The following is a 15,831-nucleotide window of genomic DNA, read 5'->3' as shown; positions in this document are numbered from 1 at the left end:
CTTCCGCGTAGGCCTCAAACCTATAAATAGGGAGCTTGGCCTCTCATTTGTGGGTTGTTGATTCTGGAAGGATTGCCCTAGCCATATTGATCTCTCTTGTGAATTCGCCCGAGACTTGATCTTTGTTGGCTAAGGTAATTTACGAAGACCGGGACATGATTGTTGATCGTTTAGCACTTAACGAAATATGACAATAAGGTCCCAAAATCTAAATCGACATCTATTGTACCCCTTCATTGCACTCGATCCTTGATTAGCCTTCATTGGATAATCTAGGATTGATCAGTCTTTTCAAGAATTAACAAACGAGTTTATCAATCATTTCTTTCCACCGTCAAAAGTAGAGCGACTTAGAATGAAGATTAATGGGTTCACACAACGGGGTGACGAGAGTTTGTATGATGCATGGGTACGATTCAAGAAGCTACTAAGAGTTTGCCCACCGTATGGTTTGATGAAGAAGGAGTATATCAACACATTCTATCGAGGTTGTAATATGTTAACGAAGCGATATCTTGATTCTTCATCCGTTGGGGTATTTATGTACAAATCACCAAATGCGGCCGAAATTATGCTAGAAGATATCTCGGTCAACACATATGAATGGGCACCTTCACCTCGAGATTTAGCAAGGACGAATGTAGCACAAGTCGAGAGTGAAAATGGGCAAGTGACGTTTGCAAGCTTGAACAATCAATTTCAAACATTCGAGAAACAATTGAAGAAGATTCAACAAACGGTAGTTGTAATGCAAGTAGGTTGTCATCGATGCGAGGGTCCACATCTCACAAAGAATTGTCCTCAAATTACTCAATGCAATCATGTTGATCTAGATGATATTCCCATGAATTCGGATGCTCATGTGAACTACGTGAGTAATCAAAACAACCAACGGGGAGGAACATCTAACCAAAGCTACTACAATCCTAATCAAAAACAAGTATCATTCACCAACCAAACTAATACACCACCCAGATTCATGAACCAAAACCGAAATCAAGGTTACAACACCTATAACCAAAACTGAAACAACAACTTTCAATACCAAAACCAACAACCTTACAATAATCAAGCAAATTTAAATTATCAAAACAACCAAGGTTATACTCAATCACAAAACAACCAAGGTTACAATCAATAACCTCAACCAAACAATCAACAATCCCAACCTTCGAAGAGCTTAGAAGAAATCATGCAAAACTACATCAAGAAGGTAGAATCAATCGAAGCTTTTCTAATGAAAGAGAATGAATTCTTAAAGCAACAAATCCGAAACCAACAAGCCTCATTCCAAAACCTTGAGAGTGTCGTTGGCCGACTTTCAACCCAAGTTGCTGAAAGATCACAAGGAACTTTACCTTCAAACACTCAAGTCAACCCGATTAACAATTACAACAATAACCGTCAACATAATCAAAACCAACAACACAACAACTCAAGACTGATTCTTATTGAAAGCACCAACCAAAACCCCTAATAACCCAACCTAAAATGAAAATGTCAACGCCATAAGCACTCGAAGCGGTTTAACCACTAAAGGGGTCGAAGATCCTCAACCACAACCCTTTATAACCCATGAACCACTACCAAGTTTTATTGAAGAGGATACCGGGGTTAGTAAGGAGAAGGGTAAAGAAAAGGTCAACTCAACCGAGGGTACGGGTAATGATGAATCGGGTAAGAAAAAGGGTGATGAGTCTTCAAGGATTATGAGACCGGTGCCATATCCAAAAGCTTTAAAGAAGGAAAAGTTGGCGGCTCAATACAAAAAGTTTCAAGAAATGATGAAAAATGTAGTGACCCGTCCTAATCCATCCGGACGAAGTCTTCAACATTTGGTATCATTGCGAGGTTCTGAACTCTATATGCCATGAACGACTCCATGTAATATCTTTAAAATGAGCAAATGCACAGCGGAAGGTTTCTTTCATACCTGAGAATAAACATGCTTAAAAGTGTCAACCAAAAGGTTGGTGTGTTCATAGGTTTATCGTAAACAATAAAATTCAGTACTTTTGATAGACCACAAGATTTAAATGTGCATGGTACAAATGGGCCCGAATCCTATATCCACTTGTAATGTACAGGCGATATCTTTTAAATATAGTACACCTTTCTCGTGTACGAAACCATTTTCATAAATCTTAGTAACAGTACACATATCTCGTGTACAAAATATCATACACATAACATGTGTATAAAAATCATTCTCTCAATACATAACATTCACTTTGCTTTCATCGCTTGGCTTAGTAACCGACCTTAACATATAATGCGCATCATAATATCCCCAAAAAATAGAACATCTCTTCTGTATAAATATATAAACCTCGAAGTACTAGACACCACACCCACTAGCTCTTTCGTCTAGTGAACATTCTTAGTGGGGGTGTTAAACTCGGTAGCTACCTTTAGGATTCGCGTGAATTAGGGCCATACCTGTTTCTAATTCTTTGGTTACCAAGCAATAATAATTAGGGGAAAATATTCACAACAATTTGTGGCAATTATCACGTCCAAATAATTCAATAATAATCCACCGAACTTCTGTCTGCATAATAATACATCCGAGGAATGTTTTGCTTGTGTCTATCTCGTCAAACATTTATAAAAGCATCTCATGTATTCTCAGTCCAAAAATATAGATTGCAAAAGCATTTAATAAAACAGTTATAAAAACAGCGCATGTATTCTCAGTCCCAAAAATGTAAAGAGTAAATGGGAATCAAATGAACTCACAATACGATATTTTGTAGTAAAAATGTTCATACGACGGAACTGAATAATGCAGGGTTGGCCTCGGATTCACGAACCTATATCAGTTATATATATTAAAACACTTAATCACAATCAAACAAGTTTATATATTAATATTTTAATAATTTTTTATGTCATGTTAATAAATAGATTAATTGTAACTATTTTATATATATTATATATTAAATTCTTATTAAAGTATTTTAATGTATATTATTTATTACAAATATTATATAATGCTTTAAAGTTAATATTTACCTATACGATTATATATACCCAAAAATATATTTATGTATGCTATGTAAATTAATTAATGTTAGATAATTATAGATAATAACATTTTAAAGAAAATAGCATGTAATATTATTATAGTCATTATATATGTAGTAAAATATATTTTTATATAAGTATCTTTTGTTTGTTAAAATAATAATTATAATAATACTAAAATAATGATAATACTAATAATAAAATGTTATATGTTAATACCTATAATAATAATATTAATAATAATAATAATAATAATAATAATAATAATAATAATAATAATAATAATAATAATAATAATAATAATAATAATAATAATAATAATAATAATAATAATAATAATAATAATAATAAGATGATAATATTAATAAATGAATAGATAAGTAACTACCTCAAAGGAGTAGTCCTAAAAAAAATGCCCTAGTCCGGGTTTGAACCTGCGACGTCCCGCTAACCCGAAACACCCATTAACCAATACTATGCAGCTTCTTTCCTGTAATAACACAACTAAATTTTATTTAACCTATATCTCTGTCTGTTCTACTTCTTCTTTTTCTAAAAAAAATGAATATGCCACAGCCTGGATTCGAACTCAAGACCTCTCGCTTACACACCCATACCACTAACCATTGCTCTGCTTATCATTTTTTTGTTGTAATACGAATTTAAATTGTTTTATCCCTTATTTCATTTTTCTTTTTCTAACCCAAATACATAACCCATTCTAATTGTGATCCATTATATCATCATCATTATTATAGAACATAAATCCGATTATCACCATAAAATCACGATCTTAACATCATCTAACCATCATTTTATCATCTTCAAATCATCATCATCATTATAACCATCATCATCTATATCATCATCTATTAACCATCATCTAATGTGTGTGTTTGTTTTGGTATCGGACAAATACCAGGAAGCATAAGTCGATGGATTTGCAAGTGTTTGCCCAATTTGTCTCAAAAGTCTAATCAGGAAAAATAAAAGCCCAACGGAAATTGTATGGTGGTTCTCCTGAAATAAACAGCTGGAAAGGGTTCGATCCTTATCACAAACTTTATCAAAAATACGTTCCTTTAATGGTGCCATTGGTCGGCCATAATGAAGAAAGAATAAACTAATGATGGCAGTTTGTTTATTCGGGCAAATAACAAAAAAAAAAAAAAAGGTAAACTGCATTGGTTACTTGGATTAATGATTTGATGAAAGTGGAATTTGGGATCCAAGAAGAATGTCCCCATCGAGACCCCTTTCCCCTCTTCCTTTATTTGTGAAATAATTATCAATCAATCAATCACTTTACTTCCTTCATTCTAGGAGACAAATCATAGCAAAAAAAATAAATAGTATATGATACAGTTCAAAGATAATAAGTGCAAGTGGCGGGGGTTTGTGGGTTTCGAAGGAAAAAAAATAATAATCACGAGCTGCACTAGAAGCAACAAAGTAGCAGCCTTGTGGATGCTGGAACATCTCGAGCAGAAAAAAATATATCAAAAGTGTTGGTTTGTGTTTGATGCTTTGGCCCAAAAGGAAAAAGAACTCGGCCCAAGTATTTGTGTTTCAAAGGCTTGCTAACGTATCCATCTAAACATGAGTTGTGGGGTTATTTGATTTACTAAATTGCACTTTTCATAATTGTGTTAATATCTACCCCATAAACCACTAACGTAAAAGATGGCATGTGGGGTATTCAAGTGATTGATAAATGTTGGCAGTAATAAAATATTGGCAAGTGGGTTACTTGTTTTCAATGAATGTCGGCCATCAGAGAAGGAATACAAGAAAAGAAAACGCCTTTATAAACTTCCATAATTGTTATCATTTTATGCACCTAGTCATCTTCACTTTATATAAACACTCGCTCGTCATTTTTACTTATTCAATATCTTCAAGAAAGAAGTAGTGTGGGTCTATTACTCAAATAGCAGCAGCAAATGAAAAGTGCAACAAGTTGTTTGGGTCTGTTTTGGTTGGTGAAGCACTGCAGTGAAAAATATAGGCGGTTATTTATAGATAGTCTAATGGAAATTGTAAGTGGTGGTGTTGGTTTAATGGTGGGTTTTTGATGATTGAAGTGGTGTTGTGGTGTTGACTTTCACGAAGGAAAAACAGAAGAAACGGTTGTAATTAGCAGGTGGTTTCGTGGTTTGATTTCTGGCAAAAACAGAAGGGAGACCGAGGAGTTTCAAAGGTAGTGGTGGTTATGATTATATTCGAAGGTGGTGGAGATGAATTAATGGGTTTGAGGTGTTAGTTATTGAGATTTGTGATTGGAGATGGTTTAAGTGGGTTCATGATCATAACAAAAATGGAAGTTAGAAACGTAAGGTGATGGTGATGGTTGATCGAAGTAAGAAGAATAAGGTCACGTAATGGTGTGGTTTGTGTTCTTGTAAGGTTTATAAAGGGGTGGAGAAATTGAAGAAATTTTATCCGCATTATAGAATGATCATCTATTATATAATGTTAGTGTTATCGACATGAAGAATCAAGCCCAAGAAGAAACAACCAAAAATATATAAAGCAGAAAGTGAAGTGTAATAGATTCGTACGATATCTACAGCACAAGATTCGATTACAGTTTGTTTCATAGCTTTGATTGGGTCGACAGAAGAATCAATCGGTTACAGATAAATATATATATATATATATATATATATATATATATATATATATATATATATATATATATATACAAGTTGAATAAATTTGATTGTTTGATATCGATATGTAATAAAATTTTGTTTTGTAATGTGAATTTATCTCGACGTGTAACAAATTTGAGTTATCCGTATTTGTGATTCATGCCGTCGACTCTGTAAATGAGATATTTTTACAGTACTATATTCGTTTGATTTTGTTTTGTAGCAACAATTGTTCGACATGAAATATTCGATCAGGAAGAAATTGAAAATAAATTAAAGTAGATTGTGATTGTTAATAGATTTGTACGATTGATTCTTGATATCTAATAAACTGGAGACAAACAATTTGATTACAGTCTTGATAGATATATACAACTGAATTGGATTCATATGATTTTATATAATTATTATTAATAATTAATAATTATAATTATATTAATAATAATCTAAATACAAATAATAATAATAATAATAATGTTAGTAATAATAATAATATTAAGAGTCATAATAATAAGTCACAATAATAAACATTTTTGGTGTAATTGATAATAATAATAATATTATTAATGGTAAAAATAACACTAATTAAATTTATATTGATAATAATATTAGTAATAATAATAGTATAACAAATTAAATGTATCAATTTCATATTTATATATTATATGTAGTAGTATTAATAATACTGATATTAATATTAACATTATTGATATTTACAATGACGTAATAGTAATAATATTAGTATAACACTATATTTTTAACTTGAAACCTAAATTTAATATATTAATATTAATTATTTATATTTAATATATACACATATTGAATGTTTAATATTTATACATTTTATATATTATAATATACATACAATCAATAATTTATGTATATCAATCATATATATATATATATATATATATATATATATATATATATATATATATATATATATATATATATATATATATATATATATCAACTACTACATATTTAATTAGGTTTTAAATAACAAGTTTAAGTTTTTTTTCATAATATCTAATCACATAATAGTTTATTAATCTATTTAATTTATAATATAATTATTTACATGTATAGTTATATATATATATATATATATATATATATATATATATACACACACATTTCTATTTACGATTAAAGGTTCGTGAATCGTAGGAAATAGTCACAGGGTAATGAAAACAGCTCAAAATTTTTGAGACTCAACATTACAGACTTTGCTTATCGTGTCAAAATCATATAAAGATCAAGTTTAAATTCGGTCAGAAATTTCCGGGTCGTCATAGTACCTACCCATTAAAGAAATTTCGTCCCGAAATTTGATCGAGATCGTCATGGCTAACAATAAAAATGTTTTCCTGACGAATATGAGCTGATAAATAGAGTTTTATTAATGTTGAGTAATATGGATAAGATAATTCAATTACTCGAAGAGTACGGGTGAAGCTATCACAAAATAGTGAAATGAGAAATAAAGATTCGTCTTAATTTTTAACGTAGTCACGATTAAATTCCAGAATTTCAATAAATTTAAAGAAATCTTCTACTCAGAAAGTAAATGTAATCGCACGATTTATTAGCAAACTGTCAGAATTACGGAAAACGGAAATATCATGGAAAATATTTCCGTGATATGCTTAGAGATTAAGTAGAATGAAAGAGTTATGTAACATGGTTCATGATGAGGGTATGATCTGTGAACCATCATCACGTTCCATTAGAAATTCAGCATGACTTACTGTAATATAATCACGTTAGTCGGGCGTCATTATATTATACTAACTCATGCTTCAACTCCCAACACTACTCCAGAAACATTCATAATTTAAACTCAAATTTTGCAGAAAGATAGAAACTAAAACAGTTTCTTTTATGATGTAACATAGAAAGTATGAGGAGATAGATAATTTCAGACAAAAATATTTATGAATATATCTTCAGAAATATCGAAGATATTTATGATAATATTTTGGAATTTCTAAGATCGAAGGTTGATGAAGAAAATCCTTCCGCAAGGATTTAGAATAAATAAGGAGCAAGGTATTCGCTAAAGAGTTCATCAGATACAGAATCATATGAATTCATTAAGTACAGGTTTAGTCCTTGTGATTTGTCCACAGTCTCCTTTATAGTTTTGCATAACCCGCTTTTTAGTACCACTTTTCTTTTGAGTGTTTCCAACACTCCATTCTTTATCATCAAACTTTTGGCCATTAAGACCATCTATAGTTTTACTACTTCATCAGCATTCAAAGTTATCATAATTGAATCGTTGGTTATCAATTCGAGATGTTTCAAGAATTTCGAAGAGTTTAAGCGTAGATTGTAATCGTCAAGATATAAAGGATGGTTTAAGATAGAATCAAGTGGCAACTTGAGGAATTATTTAACTGTAGTAGATGTAACTTATTAACGATATTTTAAGTCAAAATGTTGTAATTAATATTTCCTACTCTTTTAATACTTTTTAATTGTCCAATGTTAGTAGTCCAATAGTCCAATATTCTAATATATAATCTTAGAATTTTAAATATTTAATATTAGAAGATGATGAAGAAATTTTACGTAATTAATTAATTGGTTACTAATCACTTTTTATTTTGTCCATTATTTTCTTCATTATGCCACTTGTCAAATCTTGACTTGAATTATGATTGGTCACAATTCGAATATGAAATTGAATTGGAATGAAAATGGTTATTCTTTGGTGAACGAATACGTATATATGTGGTTGTATATAGAATAGTAAATCACTGTTTAATCAGATTTGAAGAATGTACAGTGTAACATGTTAATGTGAAATCTAAATATTCCTCGGGTATTACCTACTCGTTAAAATATTTTCACCATTAACAGTTTATACAAAAGAATTTTTAATTACAATCTTTATGAAAATATACTTGCATATATATTTCATTCAGATGTAATCATGGATTTAATGAGTTAATATGATATTAATCTCATTTGATTTACCCTTAGAACTAGAATACATAATCTCTAAAACTTTAGAAATTACATAATCGCCATGTTAAACGAAGATAATCGATGTAGAACGATATGTAGAACGAAGATAAAGTAGATAAAACGATACATAGAATGATGATTATGTTCGAGGTACAGAATGAGATGTTGAGGCATGTGATGTTGAAACTTGAGTTGTTGGTGGTCCTGGTGTTGATGTCGGTGGTACTGTTGGTGCCGGTGTTGTTGCTGAAGCTGGTAAGTTTTGCACCATATTTTCCAAAGCCACTACTCGAGCGCGAAGCTCGTTGACTTTTTCTATTACTCCGGGATGATTGTCGGTTAAAACGAGCGGATGGATAAGGTTTAGAATTGTAGATGTTATGTAATCGTTGCAAGATAATCTGGAAATGAGAGTGAAAATGGTGTTTTGGACTGGTTCGCCGGTAAGTGCTTCAAGTTCTTCGTCAAGAGGGCAATTTGGTTGTTGGAAAGGATCGCCTTCTTTTCGTCTCCATTGATTTAGTCGAATACGAACCCATCCCCAATTCATCCAGAATTGATGATGTCTGATTGGTTGATCCATTCCGGTTACACTGCTTTTGGAACTCGAGTGAATATCCATGTCGGAATAGCTATCGGGATCCGAGGGACTCGAATTTGTGGTTGGATCCATCTTGTACAATCAGGGAAATGATTTTTGATATGTAATGATTTTCGGATGTCAGATGATATTCTAATTACATAGAATACCTAATACCTATATATAGTACAGAAGATCCCGTGGATTACGGAGGGAATTAAGGAAACGTGTCAGACAATGTCTAATGTGATGGAATATGAATTCGTCTGTACACTAGTTATGCAATAATTGCAATACGACGTGTCGAGACTGAAAATGATAAGTAGATATTTTTCGACAAGGAATGATATGCAAACTTTTGACATGCAGACAAGGTCCAAATCTAGACTTATTAATGTATCCTAACAACTACTAGGTCAAAGTCCAGACTCACTAATGCAAGACCTGGTTCGCTAAGACCACCGCTCTGATACCACCTGTAGTGACCCGTCCTAATCCATCCTGACGAAGTCTTCAACATTTGGTACCATTGCGAGGTTCTGAACTCTATATGCCATGAACGACTCCATGTAATATCTTTAAAATGAGCAAACGCACAGCGGAAGGTTTCTTTCATACCTGAGAATAAACATGCTTAAAAGTGTCAACCAAAGGTTAGTGAGTTCATAGGTTTATCGTAAATAATAAAATTCAGTACTTTTGATAGACCACAAGATTTAAATGTGTATGCTGCAAATGGGCCCGAATCCTAGACCCACCTGTAATGTACATGCGATATCTTTTAAATACAGTACACCTTTCTCGTGTACGAAACCATTTTCATAAATCTTAGTAACCGTACACATATCTCGTTTACAAAATATCATACACATAACATGTGTATAAAAATCATTCTCTCGATACATAACATTCACTTTGCTTTCATCGCTTGGCTTGGTAACCGACCTTAACATATAATGTGCATCATAATATCCCCAAAAACAGAACATCTCGTCTGTATAAATATATAAACCTCGAAGTACTAAACACCACGCCCACTAGCTCTTCCGTCTAGTGAACATTCTGGGTGGGGTGTTAAACCCGGTAGCTACCTTTAGGATTCGCGTGAGTTAGGGCCATACCCGTTTCTAATTCTTAGGTTACCAAGCAATAATAATTAGGGGAGAATATTCACAACAATTAGTGGTAATTATCACGTCCAACTAATTCAATAATAATCCACAGAACTTCTGTCTGCATAATAATTCATTCGAGGAATGTTTTGCTTATGTCTATCTCGTCAAACATTTATAAAAGCATCTCATGTATTCTCAGTCCAAAAATATAGATTGCAAAAGCATTTAATAAAACAGTTATAAAAACTGCGCATGTATTCTCAGTCCCAAAAATATAAAGAGTAAAACGGAATCAAATGAACTCAAAATATGATATTTTGTAGTAAAAATGTTCATACGACAGAACTGAATAATGCAGGGTTGACCTCGGATTCATGAACCTATATCAGTTATATATATTAAAACACTTAATCACAATCAAACAAGTTTATATATTAATATTTTAATAATTTTTTATGTCATGTTAATAAATAGATTAATTGTAACTATTTTATACATATTATATATTAAATTCTTATTAAAGTATTTTAATGTATATTATTTATTACAAATATTATGTAATGCTTTAAAGTTAATATTTACCTATACGATTATATCTACCCAAAAATATATTTATGTATGCTATGTAAATTAATTAATGTTAGATAATTATATATAATAACATTTTAAAGAAAATAGCATGTAATATTATTATAGTCATGATATATGTAGTAAAATATATTTTTATATAAGTATCTTTTGTTTGTTAAAATAATAATTATAATAATACTAAAATAATGATAATACTAATAATAAAATGTTATATGTTAATACCTATAATAATAATAATAATAATAATAATAATAATAATAATAATAATAATAATAATAATAATAATAATAATAATAATAATAATAATAATAATAATAATAATAATAATAAGATGATAATATTAATAAATGAATAGATAAGTAACTACCTCAAACGAGTAGTCCTAAAAAAAATGCCCAAGTCCGGGTTCAATCCGCGACATCTCGCTAACCCGAAACACCCATCAACCAATACTCTGCAGCTTCTTTCCTATAATAACACTTAACTAAATTTTATTTAACCTATATCTCTGTCTGTTCTACTTGTTCTTTTTCTAAAAAAATGTATGCCACAGCCTGGTTTCGAACTCAAGATCTCTCGCTTACATACCCTTACCACTAACCATTGCTCTGCTTATCATTTTTCTGTTCTAATACGAATTTAAATTGTTTTATCCCTTATTTCCTTTTTCTTCTTTCTAACCCAAATACATAACCCATTCTAATTGTGATCCATTATATCATCATCATTATTATAGAACATAAATCCGATTATCACCATAAAATCACGATCTTAACATCATCTAACCATCATTTTATCATCTTCAAATCATGATCATTATAACCATCATCATCTATTAACCATCATCTAATGTGTGTGTTTGTGTTGGTATCGGACAAATACCAGGAAGCATAAGTCGATGGATTTGCAAGTGTTAGCCCAATTTGTCTCAAAAGTCTAATCAGGAAAAACAAAAGCCCAACGGAAATTGTAGGGTGGTTCTCCTGAAATAAACAGCTGGAAAGGGTTCGATCCTTATCACAAACTTTATCAAAAATACGTTCCTTTAATGGTGCCATTGGTCGGCCATAATGAAGAAAGAATAAACTAATGATGGCAGTTTGTTTATTCGAGCAAGAAACAAAAAAAAAAGGTAAACTGCATCGGTTACTTGGATTAATGAATTTGATGAAAGTGGAATTTGGGATCCAAGAAGAATGTCCCCATCGAGACACCTTTCCCCTCTTCCTTTATTTGTGAAATAATTATCAATCAATCAATCACTTTACTTCCTTCATTCTAGGAGACAAACCATAGCAAAAAAAATAAATAGTATCTGATAGAGTTCGAAGATAATAAGTGCAAGTGGCGGGGGTTTGTGGGTTTCGAAGGAAAAAAATAATAATCACGAGCTGCACTAGAAGCAACAAAGTAGCAGCCTTATGGATGCTGGAACATCTCGAGCAGAAAAAAATATATCAAAAGAGTTGGTTTGTGTTTGATGCTTTGGCCCAAAAGGAAAAAGAACTCGGCCCAAGTATTTGTGTTTCAAAGGCTTGCTAACGTATCCATCTAAACATGAGTTGTGGGGTTATTTGATTTACTAAATTGCACTCTTCATAATTGTGTTAATATCCACCCCATAAACCACTAACGTAAAATATGGCATGTGGGGTATTCAATTGATTGATAAATGTCGGCAGTAATAAAATATTGGCAAATGGGTTACTTGTTTTCAATGAATGTCGGCCATCAGAGAAGGAATACAAGAAAAGAAAAAGCCTTTATCAACTTCCATAATTGTTATAATTTTATGCACCTAGTCATCTTCACTTTATATAAACACTCGCTCATCATTTTTACATATTCAATATCTTCAAGAAAGAAGTAGTGTGGGTCTGTTACTCGAATAGCAGTAGCAAACAAAAACTGCAAAAAGTTGTTTGGGTCTGTTTTGGTTGGTGAAGCACTGCAGTAAAAAATATAGGCGGTTAATTATTGATAGTCTAATGGAAATTGTAAGTGGTGGTGTTGGTTTAATGGTGGGTTTTCGATGATTGAAGTGGTGTTGTGGTGTTGACTTTCACGAAGGAAAAACAAAAGAAACGGTTGTAATTAGCAGGTGTTTTTGTGGTTTGATTTCTGGCCAAAACAGAAGGGAGACCGAGGAGTTTCAAAGGTAGTGGTGGTTATGATTATATTCGAAGGTGGTGGAGATGAATTAATGGGTTTGAGGTGTTAGTTGTTGAGATTCGTGATTGGAGATGGTTTAAGTGGGTTCATGATCATAACAAAAACGGAAATTAGAAACGTAAGGTGATGGTGATGGTTGATCGAAGTAAGAGGAAGAAGGTCACGTAATGGTGTGGTTTATGTTCTTGTAAGGTTTATAAAGGGGTGGAGAAATTGAAGAAATTTTATCCGCATTATAGAATGATCATCTATTATATAATACTAGTGTTATCGACATGAAGAATCAAGCCCAAGAAGAAACAACCAAAAATATATAAAGCAGAAAGTGAAGTGTAATAGATTCGTACGATATGTACAACACAAGATTCGATTACAGTTTATTTCGTAGCTTTAATTGGGTCGATAGAAGAATCAATCGGGTACAGATAAATATATATATATATATATATATATATATATATATATATATATATATATATATATATATATATATATATATACAAGTTGAATAAATTTGATTGTTCGATATCGATATGTAATAAAATTTTGTTTTGCAATGTGAATTTATCTCGAAGTGTAACAAATTTCAGTTATCCGTATTTGTGATTCATGCCATCGACTCTGTAAATGAGATATTTTTACAGTACTATATTCGTTTGATTTTGTTTTGTAGCAACAATTGTTCGACATGAAATATTTGATCAGGAAGAAATTGAAAATAAATTAAAGTAGACTGTGATTGTCAACAGATTTGTACGATTGATTCTTGATATCTAATAAACTGGAGACAAACAATTTGATTACAGTCTTGATAGATATATACAACTGAATTGGATTCATATGATTTTATATAATTATTATTAATAATTAATAATTATAATTATATTAATAATAATCTAAATACAAATAATAATAATAATAATGTTAGTAATAATAATAATATTAAGAGTCATAATAATAAGTCACAATAATAAACATTTTTGGTGTAATTGATAATAATAATATTATTAATGGTAAAAATAATACTAATTAAATTTATATTGATAATAATATTAGTGTAACACCCTCGAAGCGGGCCTAGATGTTAGATTACTATTTTTTACCCTCAGAGTGTGTGGTGTTATTATATGCTTTTATTTTAATTTTATATTTATTATTAAATAATGATGTGGTTAGGACCAGTTTGTGACAAGGGTCACAGAACAGGTTTGTTGATCTAATTTGGACTTCATTTGGGTTGCCAAATGATGTACGAAAGATTTTAGATAACTGTTAAATACCCGTGTGTTGTGATGTATGGATTTTTAACCCTTAAGTGTGTAGGTGGGGAGAATTATCTCCATTTTTCTAGATTCTTCCCCAATTATTACTCCTGTACGTTCATCTCCATTTCACCAAACCCTAATCATCAAAACTTGTTCTTGGGCTCAAATTGATCTTAGAATCGTGTTCTTTATTGTCTACTGATTCTATCAAGGTAAGAATCACAAGTTTTCATGCTTTAATCTTTGAGAAAATTGGATTTTTGTGTAAGTTTTTACAAAGTGTGTAATTTGGGTCAAAGTGGTTAAATTTGATGTTGTTTGAGTCCAAATCTTGTGGGTTTATGTTTCTACATGGTTAGTGTCTTTGATTTGATCAGTTTTGATGTCGTAATCGAGCTCTAGGGCAAGAATTGGTCGATTTTGGGTGAAACCTGTCACTTTGTTCTTCAGCTTCTGCAGATAAACACAGTCGGCTGACTGTCTCTTGACAATCGACTGACTGACTCGACCATCGACCGAATGACTCGACCATCGGTCGAGTATGTCTGTGAGAGACCATCGATCGAGTGTCTAGACACTCGGCCGAGTGAGTGTAGACAGTCGGCAGACTGTCTCTTACAGTCGACCGAGTGTCTTTGGCAGTGTAAAATTTTACTAAGTGTTGATTTTTAGCCGTTATTCTGCCCGTTTGTATTTTGATGATCATAATATTATAACTAACTTGTGAGTATTGTTTTCAGGTGATACAGACGAGGAGAAGACTCGGTGACATTAGACTACCGAGTGATGTCGGTATTGGTGAGTGAGACTAACTGGAGAACATAGTATATAGTAGCATGTTATATTAAGATTGCCATGCTTGTTAGATATACTTATTGTTGTGGTTAGTTAGTACGTTGTGATGACTGCATGTTAGTTGATGCTTGTCTGCTGGAGCCCAGTGCGTCCCTATTATGTGGTAGCCTCGGTAGGAGAGATCAACATGCGGTATCCTAGACAACCGAGGTGTATATATATGTGAATGACGCGTCCGTCGCGTGTGGATTATATATATATACACACGGTGGTAGAGGAACTTCTGGTAAGCCCCAGTCCGATCAGCTGGTGGTTAATGGTTTGACCGAGCTGCTAGAGTCTCTGTAGACGGCACTTGGGTGATGTTTGTGTGTTAGACTTGGTGACATGATTAGTATGACGGTTTCTGTATACTATTGCCTGTAGTTAGTCGTACTCACTTAGCTTCGTACTAACCCCTTCCTCTTCCCTGCAGGTTGACTGTTGCATACTTGATAGATTCCAGGGAGACGGATTCTTGGGAGATATGTTTGACTAGTCGGAACTCTGATGTCGCGTCTTTTCTATAAAAGTTGTAACTACGTTTAATATAACACCCGATCATTTATTTATTTACGTGTTTATTATTAATTGGATTTTATACATATAATATATCT

The 15,831-nt window shown here is 31.9% G+C and overlaps 1 non-coding gene across 1 annotated transcript; it reads right to left on the bottom strand.

Moving 5' to 3' along the window:
- Positions 1-346: 346 nt before the first annotated feature.
- Positions 347-453, bottom strand: LOC139878885 (small nucleolar RNA R71). Its single transcript, XR_011769745.1, has one exon. It is a non-coding gene; the product is annotated as a small nucleolar RNA R71 (small nucleolar RNA).
- Positions 454-15,831: the final 15,378 nt, after the last annotated feature.

The sequence above is a fragment of the Rutidosis leptorrhynchoides genome, chromosome 11, assembly GCF_046630445.1.
Source record: "Rutidosis leptorrhynchoides isolate AG116_Rl617_1_P2 chromosome 11, CSIRO_AGI_Rlap_v1, whole genome shotgun sequence".
NCBI classification, from domain to species: Eukaryota; Viridiplantae; Streptophyta; class Magnoliopsida; order Asterales; family Asteraceae; genus Rutidosis; species Rutidosis leptorrhynchoides.
Note: the sequence above shows the minus strand (reverse complement) of the source record. Positions and strands in the feature narration are given on the sequence as shown.